This window comes from Nicotiana tabacum, chromosome 16, assembly GCF_000715075.1.
Source record: "Nicotiana tabacum cultivar K326 chromosome 16, ASM71507v2, whole genome shotgun sequence".
NCBI lineage: Eukaryota > Viridiplantae > Streptophyta > Magnoliopsida > Solanales > Solanaceae > Nicotiana > Nicotiana tabacum.
The window spans coordinates 59,615,054-59,628,227 of NC_134095.1; the positions used below are offsets into that span (position 1 = coordinate 59,615,054).

Genomic DNA, 13,174 nt, shown 5'->3' on the forward strand with positions numbered 1-13,174 from the left:
GATCCATGCTCATTCCAGAAATCATCATAAGCCCCTTGGGCATTTGTAAAACAGTAGTTCTCAGCCTGAAATATCATTTAAAAATATCATTTAAGTTTTCAAATCTTAGAAAGATGGCTGAGTTTGCAAAACAGTATTTAAAACCTTGGACTGAGATCAAATGATATGCATGTATGCGAAAATAGTGATGTCAATCCCTGAAGGATTTAAATAATTGGCAAGAAGCCCAAATGTAACAATTAAATCCAAGTAAGGATAATTCTCAATTTAGTTCAAGCAGAAAATACGGTAAAAACATCTCTCGGGACGGACCAAGCCGCAATCCCCAACGGTGCTCTACCCCACGCCCGTTATCCGACGTGTAAGTCACCTCAATATAGCGTTACGATGTGAAATTTCGGGGTTTCAAACCCTCAGGACATCATTTACATCAATTACTCACCTCTAGCCGGCCAAATACTACTCCGCGATGCCCTTTCCTTTCGTATCGACCTCCTCGCGCGTTGAATCTGGCCAAAACCACAACGAATACATCACAATAGGCTAAGGGAATATAACCCAATCGAAAAAACTAGAAAAATATCAAAAATCACGAAATTTGCAAAACCCGAGCCCCGGGCCCACATCTTGAAATCCATAATTTTTTTTACATCAAAATGTTCCTTATCTCTGCACGAGTCTATACATACCAAATTTACAAGAATCGGAGTCCATTTGACCCCTCAAATCCCAAATTTAGAATTTCAATCTCAAGCCCTAATTTCTTATAATTTGGCTATGTTTTCATGGATTTCTAGGATGATTCTTCAATAAAATTATGTATTTAACTCATAAAACTTACCTCCAATCGATCTTAGTTGAAACTCCCTTCAATCCCCGTCCAAAAGCTCGCAAAATGACTAAAAATGGTGGAGAAATGGGGTGTTTTTCGCGAATGAAATGTAAACATTCAGCCCAGAATTTTTCGGAATTACTGTTCACCCCGTGTTACTGTTCACCAGTGTTACTGTTCACGGATACTGTTACGGGTACTGTTCACGGATACTGTTATGAGGTACTGTTCACGACACTATTCACGGATACTGTTGCGGGGTACTGTTCACTACACTATTCATGGATACTGTTACGGGGCACTGTTCATGGGCACTTTTCATAACTACTGTTCACAGTGCTGTAAAAAAATGCAGCAGCTTTATTTTTTTCGTGCCTAAATCGATCCGTTAACCTTCCGAAATACACCCGAGGCCCCCGAGACCTCAACTAAAAGCACAAACATGTCTTAAAACATTATCCAAACTTGCTCCAATCGTCAAAACACCTCAACTAATGCCAAAATCATCAAATTATATCGAATTCAAGCCTAAGTTCTTTTAAAACTTCTAAAACACACATTCGATCAAAAACCCGACCAAACGATGTCCGAATGACCTGAAATTTTGCACACATATCCCAAATGACACAATGAAGATACAGCAACTCTCGGAATTTCATTCCAACACCCGGATCAAAATCTCACCTATCAACCGGAATTCGCCAAAATACTAACTTCGTCAATTCAAGCCTAATTCAACACCGGACCTCCAAAATTACTTCCAATCACACTCCTAAGTCACAAATCATCTGTCGGAGCTAACCGAACCGTCGGAATTCACATCTGAGCCCTCTAACTCATAAGTCAACGTCTGGTTGACTTTTTCAACTTAAGCCTTCTTAAAAGAGACTAAGTGTCTCAATTCCTTTCAAAACCTTTCCGAATCAACTCGTTCACACCCAACACTGATAATGAAGCATAAAGAAATAGGAAATGGGGAAAATGAGGCGGTAACTCATGAGACGACGGGTCAGGTCGTCACATCCTCCCCCACTTAAACAAACGCTCGTCCTCGAGCGGGTCAAGAAACATACCTAGAGCATCAACCAGGTGAGGATATCTGCTCTGCATCTCCCGCTCGGTCTCCCAGGTAGATTCCTCCATGGGACGACCTTTCCACTGCACTTTTACAGAAGATATTTCCTTTGACCTCAATTTTCGAACTTGACGACCCAAAATAGCTACTGGCTCCACATCAAAGGTCAAATCACCATCCAACTGAACTGTGCTGAAATCCAAAACATGGGAAGGGTCCCCAACATACTTCCGGAGCATAGAAACATGAAATACCGGATGCACACTCGACAAGCTGGGTGACAAAGCAAGCATATAGGCCACCTCCCCAATCCTCATAAGTACCTCAAAAGGTCCAATGAATCGTGGACTCAACTTTCCTTTCTTTCCAAATCTCATAACACCCTTCATGGGCGAAACCTTCAGCAATACCTTCTCACCAACCATGTAGGACACATCTCGAACTTTCCGGTCCGCATAACTCTTCTAACGCGACTGCGCTGTACGAAGCCTTTCCTGAATCACCTTCACCTTCTCTAAGGCATCATGAACCAAATTTGTCCCCAGTAGCCTAGCCTCGCCGGGCTCGAACCAACCAACTAGAGATCTACACCGCCTCCCATACAAAGCCTCATACGGTGCCATCTGAATGCTGGACTGATAGCTATTATTGTAGGCAAACTCTGCAAGTGGCAGAAACTCATCCCAAGAACCTCCGAAATCAATCACACAGGCACGCAACATATCCTCCAATATCTGAATAGTACGCTCAGACTGTCCGTCCATCTGAGGATAAAATATTGTGCTCAACTCCACCTCGAAACCCAACTCTCGCTGAAAAGTCCTCCAAAACTGGGAAGTAAACTGAGTATCTCTATCTGAGATAATGGAAACTGGAACACCGTGCAATCGCACAATCTCTTGGATAAATATCCCTGCCAACCGCTCCGAAGAATAAGTAGTACACACCGGAATGAAGTGCGCGGTCTTGGTCAGCCGATCCACAATCACCCAAATAGAATCAAATTTCTTCAAAGTCCGAGGAAGTCCACTCACAAAATCCATGGTAACTCTCTCCCACTTCTATTCTGGGATAATCATCCGCTGAAGCAAACCACCCAGTCTCTGATGCTCATATTTCACATGCTAACAGTTGAGACACCGAGCTACATAACCTACAATATCTTTCTTCATTCTTTTCCACCAATAGTGTTGTCTCAAGTCCTGATACATCTTTGCGACACCCGGATGAATAGAATACCGCGAGCTGTGGGCCTCCTCCAGAATTAACTCTCTAAGCCCATCTACATTGGGCACACAGATACAGCCCTGCATCCTCAATACGCCATCATCATCTATAGTCACATCCCTGGCATCATCATGCTGAACTCTGTCCTTAAGGACAAGCAAATGCGGATCATCATACTGGCGTTCTCTGATACGATCATATAAGGAAGACCGAGAAACAACACAAGCCAACACCCGACTGGGCTCAGGAATGTCCAGTCTCACAAACCAATTAGCCAAGGTTTGAACATCAACTGCAAAGGGCCTCTCCCCAACTGGAATGTACGCCAAACTCCCCATACTGACTGTCTTTCGGCTCAAGGCATCTGCCACTACATTGGCCTTTCCCGGATGATACAAAATAGTGATGTCATAATCTTTTAGAAACTCTAGCCACCTCCGCTGCCTCAAATTAAGGTCTTTCTGCTTAAACAAATGCTGAAGACTGCGGATCAGTGAATACCTCGCAAGATACGCCATATAAATAGTGCCTCCAAATTTTCAAGGCATGAACTATAGCAGCCAACTCTAAGTCATGAACAGGGTAGTTCTTCTCATGGGGCTTTAGCTGACGAGAAGCATAAGCAATAACACTACCCTCCTGCATCAACACACAGCCAATCCCAACTCTCGAAGCATCACAATATACAGTATATGAACCTGTAGCTGATGGTAAAACCAATACTGGAGTTGTGGTCAAAACTGTCTTGAGCTTCTTAAAACTCTCCTCACACTCGTCTGACCATACAAATGGAGCACCTTTCTGAGTCAACTTGGTCAAGGGCGACGCAATGGATGAAAACCCCTGAACAAATCGGCGATAATAGCCTGCTAATCCGAGAAAACTACGGATCTCTGTGGCTGAGGATGGTCTAGACCAACTCTGCACTGCTTCTATCTTCTTTGGATCAACCTGAATACCCTCACTGGACACTATGTTTCCCAAGAATGCCACAGAACTTAGCCAAAATTCACACTTGGAGAATTTAGCATAAAGCTTCTCCTCCCTCAATCTCTGCAACACTACATGCAAATGTTTGGCATGCTCCTCCTGTCTACGCGAGTACACCAGAATGTCATCAATAAATACAATAACAAAAGAATCCAGATAAGGCTGAAATACACTGTTCATCAAATGCATGAACGCTACTGGGGCATTGGTCAGCCCGAAAGACATGACTAGAAACTCAAATTGACCATATCTAGTCCTGAAAGCTGTCTTAAAAATATCGGAGTCCCTAATTTTTAACTGGTGATAGCCCGAACGGAGATCAATTTTTGAAAACACCCTCGCTCCCTGAAGCTGATTAAATAAGTCATCAATGCGAGGTAAATGATACTTGTTCTTCACTGTTACCTTATTTAACTGCCTGTAGTCAATGCACATTCTCATTGTGCCATCTTTCTTCTTCACAAACAGAACTGGCGCACCCCACGGTGACACACTATGCCGAATGAATCCCTTATTTAGGAGCTCCTGAAGCTGCTCCTTCAATTCTTTCAACTCTGCTGGTGCCATACGATATGGCGGAATAGAAATGGGCTGGGTGCCCGGCACCAAATCAATGCCAAAATCGATATCCCTATCCGGCGGCATGCCCGGTAGGTCTGCAGGAAATACATCAGGAAAATCCCTCACAACTAGGACAGAATCAATACTAGGAGTCTCAGCTCCAACATCTCGCACAAAAGCTAGATACGATAGACAACCCTTCCCAACCATACGCTGGGCTTTCAAGAGGGAAATTACTCTTCTAGGAACATAATCAGTCATGCCATGCCACTCAATCCTCGAAACACCCGGAATAGCCAAAGTAACTGTCTTAGCATGACAGTCTAGAATAGCATGACACGGAGATAGCCAATCCATGCCTAAAATAACATCAAAATCTACCATTCTCAACAACAATAAATCAACTCGGGTCTCCAGACCCCCAATAGTCACAATACAAGACCGTTACACATGGTCTACAATAATGGTATCGCCCACCAGGGTAGATACGTGCATGGGTAAAGAAAGACACCCTCTGGTCGTACCCAAATGATGAGCAAAATATGAGGACACATGAGAATAGGTGGATCCGGGATCAAATAAGACAGAGGCATCTATGTGGCAGACTGAGATAATACATGTGATAACAGCATCTGACACAATGGCATCTGTCCTACCTGGAATAGCATAGAAACGAGCCTGGCCACCGCCTGATCGTCCTCCCCCTCTGGGGCGACCTCTGGCTGCCTGGCCTCCACCCCTAGCTGGCTGGGCGGGTGCTAAAGAAACTGGAGTAGAAGACGAAGGTTGGCCTCTCTGTTGAAACTGACCACCACGAAGTCGAGGACACTGCCTCTTTATATGACCAAAATCTCCGCACTCGTAGTAACTACCAGGTACTGGAGAAGGGAACTGGAGGGAACCCCTTGCACCTGAATGACCAGCCGATGCACTCGGCGCAGATGAACCCTGAACTGAAGGGGCATAGGATGAGCTCTGAGCTGGGAGAGCATTAAGTAAAGACTGGCCCTGCTGAAATCCCTGATGACCACGGTCTGAAGATGTCCTACTATACTATGGACGAGTCGGCTGAGGAGGTCTGAAGGAACGACCTCTACCACGCTGGAACTGGCCCCTAGACGGAGCACCACTGAAAACTGCCTGAACCTCTAGGCCTCTTGGCCTCCCTCTCCTCTCTCTCTCTCTCTGCGGCAAACTGTCTCAATATCACGAGCGATGTCAACCACCTCCTCGAACGAAGCACCCAATACTCTCTCTCTAGTCATCAAAATGCGGAGAGAGTAGTTAAGACCATCCACGAATCTCCGGTTCCTCTCACGATCTGTCGGAATCATCCAAGTAGCATGATGAGCCAACTGTGAAAATCTCATCTCGTACCGAGTTACGGACATATCTCCTTGAGTTAACCACTCAAACTGCCTACGCAACTCCTTTCTGTGGGACTAAGGTACATACTTCTCCAGAAATAGAGTGGAGAACTGCTGCCAAGTAAGGGGCGCTGCACCAACAGGTCTACGCCTCTCAAAATCTTCCCACCAGGTAAATGCAGTTCCCTGGAACTGAAATGTAGTAAAAGATACACCACTCGACTCCAAAATCCCTGCGGTGCGAAGCATACACTGACACTTGTCAAGAAAACCCTGGGCATCCTCACTCTCTGCACCGCTGAATGTCGGAGGCTGGAGCCTACCAAATCTCTCGAGACGACGCTGCTCATCGTCTAGCATAGATGGGACCACAAAGTTCTAAACTGGTGCAACTGGCTGAGCTGGAACAACTTCCGGTGTCTGCAATCCCTGTACAACCTGCTCAGCTATGCGATTAATAGGAGTCTGTGTGCCTTCCCTGGACTGTGAAGTAGCTGCGGCTGTAGTAGCTGAGACCGCCTGAGCTAGGCCAGTGCAAACTGTCAAAATCTGAGCCAAGGTCTCCTGAAAACCCGGAATCACGATAGGCATATCTGGTGCTCGAACTGGTACAGCTGCTGGAGCCTGATCTGGAACTGGGGCAGCTGGTGGATTAACAGGTGCTGCCCGCGCTACTCTACCTCTGCCATGCCCACGACCGCATCCACAGCCTCTGGTGGCATTAGTGGTGGCATTGGTGGTCGTCCACCTCGTCCAGTAGCACGAGTCCTCGCCATCTGTGAGAGAATAGAATGATAGAAAATATTTTTAGTGTTCGGATCAACAAAGTCACACGACAAGAATTTCAAGAATATGAAGTTTTCCTAAAGGTTCTGCAGCCTCTCGAGGATAAATACAGACGTCCCCATACCGATCCGCGAGACTCTACTAAACCGGCTCATAACTCACAAGACTAATTAACCTAGGCTCTGATACCAACTTATCACGACCCCAACCCCAGTCATGATGGCGTCTAACACACTGCTAGGCAAGCTCGACCATTCAACAACATTATCCCAAATTCTTATTCAGATTATAGATAAATATCACAGAGAATTTACTAAGTCATCACTCTCAAGTGTATAATTAATAATAAAACTTGCGGAAATTCAACTAAAATACCACACCATAGCCCGATAGAATCCGGTGTCACGAATATGAGCCTCTAATACAGAATATCCACCTATTACAAGTCTGTCTAGGAAAAATGCGGAATAAAAGATAGAGATAGAGGGGAGAGATCAAGGCTGCGAACACCATGCAGCTACCTTAATACTCCCGGATGCTGCTGCTCAGCTAAACAAATCCTCACTCAGCCTGTGGTGTACCTGGATCTGCACGCAAGGTGCAGGGAGTAATATGAGTACTCCGACACAGTGAGTAATAAACATAAATAAAGGCTGAGAATAAGAAATCGTGGAAAAATACAAAGTAAATTATAACTGGCAGTTTAGAACAACAAATAGTGAAGCAACAAGTCAATTAAATTAGAGTACCAAATACTGAGACAGGTATAACAGATAAAAACAAATGCATGAGTGCAATGCAATGCATATGATGGTACACTCTATGCATGAGTGCAATGCAATGCATATGATGGTACTCTCTAATACCCACTGCGGCGTGCAGCCCGAGCCATCCATTTTATTTATCGTCGACGGTGCTCACTGGGGGTGTGTACAGACTCCGGAGGGGCTCCTACAGCCCAAGCGCAATATCAAGCCATCTCGTGGCATCAAATCTAGGCCCTCGGCCTCATATCAATATAATCACCCAGGCTCTCGGCCTCAAGATCAATGTAATCAACCAGGCCCTCGGCCTCAATATCAATGTAATCAACCAGGCTCTCGGCCTCAATATCAATATAACACTGCTGCGGCGTGCAGCCCGATCCATGCTTAGTACAGAAATCATCATAAGCCCCTTGGGTATTTATAAAGCAGTAGTTCTCAGCCCGAAATATCATTTAAAAATATCATTTAAGTTTTCAAATCTTAGAAAGATGGCTGAGTTTGCAAAACAGTATTTAAAACCTTGGACTGAGATCAAATGATATGCATGTATGCGAAAACAGTGATGTCAATCCCTGAAGGATTTAAATAATTGGCAAGAAGCCCAAATGTAACAATTAAATCCAAGTAAGGATGATTCTCAATTTAGTTCAAGTAGAAAATACGGTAAAAACATCTCTCGGGACGGACCAAGTCGCAATCCCCAATGGTTCTCTACACCACGCCCGTTATCCGGCGTGTAAGTCACCTCAATATAGCTTTACGATGTGAAATTCCGGGGTTTCAAACCCTCAGGACATCATTTACATCAATTACTTACCTCTAGCCGGCCAAATACTACTCCGCGATGCCCTTTCCTTTCGTATCGACCTCCTCGCACGTCGAATCTGGCCAAAACCACAACGAATACATCACAATAGGCTAAGGGAATATAACCCAATCGAAAAGACTCGAAAAATATCAAAAATCCCGAAATTTGCAAAACTCGAGCCCCGGCCCACGTCTTGATATCCAGAAATTTTTTTACATCAAAATGTTCCTTATCTCTCCACGAGTCTATACATACCAAATTCACAAGAATCGGAGTCCATTTGACCCCTCAAATCCCAAATTTAGAATTTCAATCTCAAGCCCTAATTTCTTATAATTTGGCTATGTTTTCATGGATTTCTAGGATGATTCTTCAATAAAATCATGTATTTAACTCATAAAACTTACCTCCAATCGATCTTAGTTGAAACTCCCTTCAATCCCCGTCCAAAAGCTCTCAAAATGACTAAAAATGGTGGAGAAATGGGGTGTTTTTCGCGAATGAAATGTAAACATTCTGCCCAGAATTTTTCGGAATTACTGTTCACCCCGTGTTACTGTTCACCCATGTTACTATTCACAGTGCTGTAAAAAAAATGCAGCAGCTTTATTTTTTTCGTGCCTAAATCGATCCGTTAACCTTCCGAAATATACCCGAGGCCCCCGAAACCTCAACTAAAAGCACCAACATGTCTTAAAACATTATCCAAACTTGCTCCAATCGTCAAAACACCTCAACTAATGCCAAAATCATCAAATTATATCGAATTCAAGCCTAAGTTCTTTTAAAACTTCTAAAACACACATTCGATCAAAAACTCGACCAAACGATGTCCGAATGACCTGAAATTTTGCACACATATCCCAAATGACACAATGAAGCTACAACAACTCTCGGAATTTCATTCCAACACCCGGATCAAAATCTCACCTATCAACCGGAATTCGCCAAAATACTAACTTCGCCAATTCAAGCCTAATTCAACACCGGACCTCCAAAATTACTTCCGATCACACTCCTAAGTCACAAATCATCTCCCGGAGCTAACCGAACCGTCGAAATTCACATCTGAGCCCTCTAACTCATAAGTCAACGTCCGGTTGACTTTTTCAACTTAAGCCTTCTTAAAAGAGACTAAGTGTCTCAATTCCTTTCAAAACCTTTCCGAATCAACTCATTCACACCCAACACTGATAATGAAGCATAAAAAAATAGGAAATGGGGAAAACGGGGTGGTAACTCACGAGACGACGGGTCGGGTCGTCACATTACCACAGAAACTTCTTCTAATTTTCTTTTACTTGACAAAATTTCTTTTAAAAATTTGGCATATGAAGGCATTTGTAACAAAGCATCAGTAAAAGGAATATTGATGTGAATTTGTTTTAAAAATCTCCAAAAATTTTGTAAATTGGTTGTCAAGCTTTTCTCTTTTTATTTTTTGTGGAAAGGGAATATTCACAGGGAGAGGAGTCAATTTTTCAATATTTTTTTCTTCTTTTTTCTTGACTTCATTCTTTTGAGATGGTTCAGAGGGTATTTCAACATTCTTACCGTTGTTTACCTGTTGTTCTGACTGGTCTGCAAGGGGTTCATCAAGCTCCTTACCCGATCGTAAAGTGATGGCCTTAAGGTGCTCTTTTGAGTTTTTCTCTGTATTGCTTGGTAAGGGACCTTGAATCTTTTTTGAAACAAGAGCTGTCAATTGGCTCAACTGTATTTCCAGATTTTTGAGGGATGAATTTTGGCTCTCCATCTTTTCATCATTGACCTTAATATACTTATACAGAAGATCATCAAGACTTGAATGAGCTTGTTGAGGCCTTTGCTGATAGGGCCCTGCTTGTTGATAAGGTCTAAAGTTTGATTGACCATGGTTTGGATTCTGGTATCCGGGTGTACCCTATATTTATTGCTTCTGGAAGCTTTGAGAGTTCTCTGCACCATTTGGATTTCTCCATTGAAATCTCGGATGTTTCTGTGCCATTGGACTTCCAAAAGGATACTGCTTGTAACCGATGACATTGACATGTTCATCATTGTGATTGGTTGCTTGACATTCATGGTTATGATGATTTCCTCCACACATGTCACAAGCCTCAGATTGTCTTGGTTGTTGTGTATTCACCTGAAAAGTTTCAAACTTTTGTGCCAAAGAAACAATTTGTTGTGTTAGCATATTTAAAGCATCAACCTGATTTATTGTAGCGACCTTCTTGATAATTATATGCTCATATGGCCATTGGATGGCATTCTCAGAAATTTCATTCAACAATTGCAACGCTTCCTCTGTTGTTTTTCCCATTACTGAACCTCTTGCAGCTGCATCTATCACATTTCTAGAAGAGGGTTTTAGCCCGTGATAAAAAATATACAATTGCATATGTTCAGGAATATCGTGGTGTGGACATTTTTTTAACATAGCTTTTAACCTTTCCCAAACTTGATAAACTGACTCTGTGTCAGTCTGCAAGAAATTAGATATGTCTTGTCTTAACTTTGTGGTTTTAGCAGGGGAAAAATATTTGTTTAAAAATTTCTGAGTCATTTGATCCCATGTGATAATGGAACCTTGTGGCAAACTTCGCAACCAAGTCTTGGCATCTCCTTTTAAAGAGAAAGGAAATAGCCTTAACTTGATAGCTTCAGGAGGTACTCCATTATACTTAGTTGTTTCAACAAGTTCCAAAAAGTTAATTAAATGACTGTGTGGATCTTCACTTGCGTCTCCAGTGAAGATGCAAGACTGTTGAATTGTTTGAATCAGGCCAGTCCTGATTTCAAAGTTGTTGGCTGCCACTGGAGGTTTTCTAACACTAGATTCACAGTTGAAGCGGTCAGGTCTAGCATAATCTCTTAGGATTCTGTTTGCTGGCCTTGGCGCCACTTTATCAAATTGATCCTCTATTTGTAGTGGTGGTGGTACTTCGCGTGGGTTGATATTTTCTACTTCCTGATTCTCCATACCTTCACAAGATATGCTTTGGGAAGATAATGATTGTCCTTTCCTGCGCAATCGAAGAGATCTTTCAATTTCAGGATCGTAATTGACCAACTCTTTTATAGAATAGCGGGTCATAAAATACTCAAAATTCAAAAAAATAAAACTGAACTTAATTCCTAAAGTGGTAGTAGTAGTAGTAGTTAGAATAAAATAATTAAAAGAAAGTGATGAATAACAAGGACAACAAAGATTACAAAGATGACAAAAATAATAAGCGATCAAATAAAAATAGTAGTATGTTGTTGTTGTTGTTGTTGTTGTTGTTGTTATTATTATTATTATTATTATTATTATTATTATTATTATTATTAATAGTTGTAGTAGTAGTAGTATATGATAATAGTAATTATATTAGTACTAATTAGCAATAGATGTTATGAAAAAAAATGGTAAACGAAATCAGTTAGTAGTAACAGTAACTAACAATGGATAATAATAATATAATACTAATATAGAATATAGTTACAAGTAGTACTAGTATTAATAATAGTGACTACTATGCTATAATGATGATAAGAAGGATAAATGATAATAACACTTGTATAAGATGTTAGTACTTGTAATAGTAAAAGTAATAGTAGTAATATTTAGTAAATATTGATAGCAAAGATAATAATACTAATAGTAAGTTCCCAAATTAGTAACAAAATATTTAGTCTGAAGTAGACTTGTGCCAATCTCCGGCAACGACGCCAAAAATTTGACGATGTCAATGCGTATAAGATTTTGCTACTCGTACTTTGTCAAATTCTAGTATAGTTTATGATATCGTCTCACAGAGATTGGAGAATCTAGCTACAAACTTATAATATTCTTACTACTATTTGAGAGAATCAGATTGATGAATTTTTGTTTGTAGAAAATTTAAATTGCTTAAGTTGAAACAAAATAACTTTCGGAAGATTTATATTTAAAAAGAGTTGGGAATCATTGAATTCACTCGATAGCGTGATAATAATAAAATCTTCGCTTCTACATGTATTTCTCTTAGGAATAACTATTTATTGCTAATACAATTATATTTTGCTCATTAAGAAATAATCAATTAATAACACTCCGCGAGGTTATGTAAATCAATTGATATATGACTCGTGACGATTAAACTGAAATAATTTTCTTGCCTGAATTGTGCTAAAAGATAACAAAAACTTCTTGCGATTAATTTTTACTAAAAATCAATAATCTTGTCAACTACAACTCCTCCGTGAGAATTAGAATGGAAGTAAGCAAGATTACAGACTTGGAATGATAACTTAAAAAGAATTACTCTCACTTTATTATTTTACCCAATAGTTATCGTATATTAATTTTGCTTCATGAGAATTACAAAATTTACATACAACTAACTTTGGAGAATAAATAGATAATAATTAATTAAAACCAATATTCCAGCACAATATAGAAATATAATTAGAAAGTTTCAGGTCAAACATGTAGTAAAATTGAGATTAATATTATAACTCTATCGAGCTTCATCAACTATCCCAACAAAAGAGATTACTCCATTATGGAGTATTTAAATCTCACAAAGAAAGAAATTCTTAAAATACTATCAACGCTCTTAGAAAATTCAAAGACTACAAGATAAAATGAAATAGATAAAGAGAGAAGTAATGACCAAAGCTAGAGAAAAGTTTGCTAATTAGGCACGTATGATCTTCTTCCTTTCAACACAAATATCCTATTTATAGAAATCAAATCTCATAAGGTGCCACGACGCGTCGTGCTTCTATTGCCATGATGCGTCGTGCTTCTAT

At 41.0% G+C, this 13,174-nt stretch overlaps 1 non-coding gene across 1 annotated transcript; it reads left to right on the forward strand.

The window, feature by feature from the left end:
* Positions 1 to 10,806: 10,806 nt before the first annotated feature.
* LOC142170821 (small nucleolar RNA R71) lies at positions 10,807 to 10,913 on the forward strand. The gene has a single exon (XR_012700434.1). It is a non-coding gene; the product is annotated as a small nucleolar RNA R71 (small nucleolar RNA).
* The last annotated feature ends 2,261 nt before the right edge of the window (positions 10,914 to 13,174 follow it).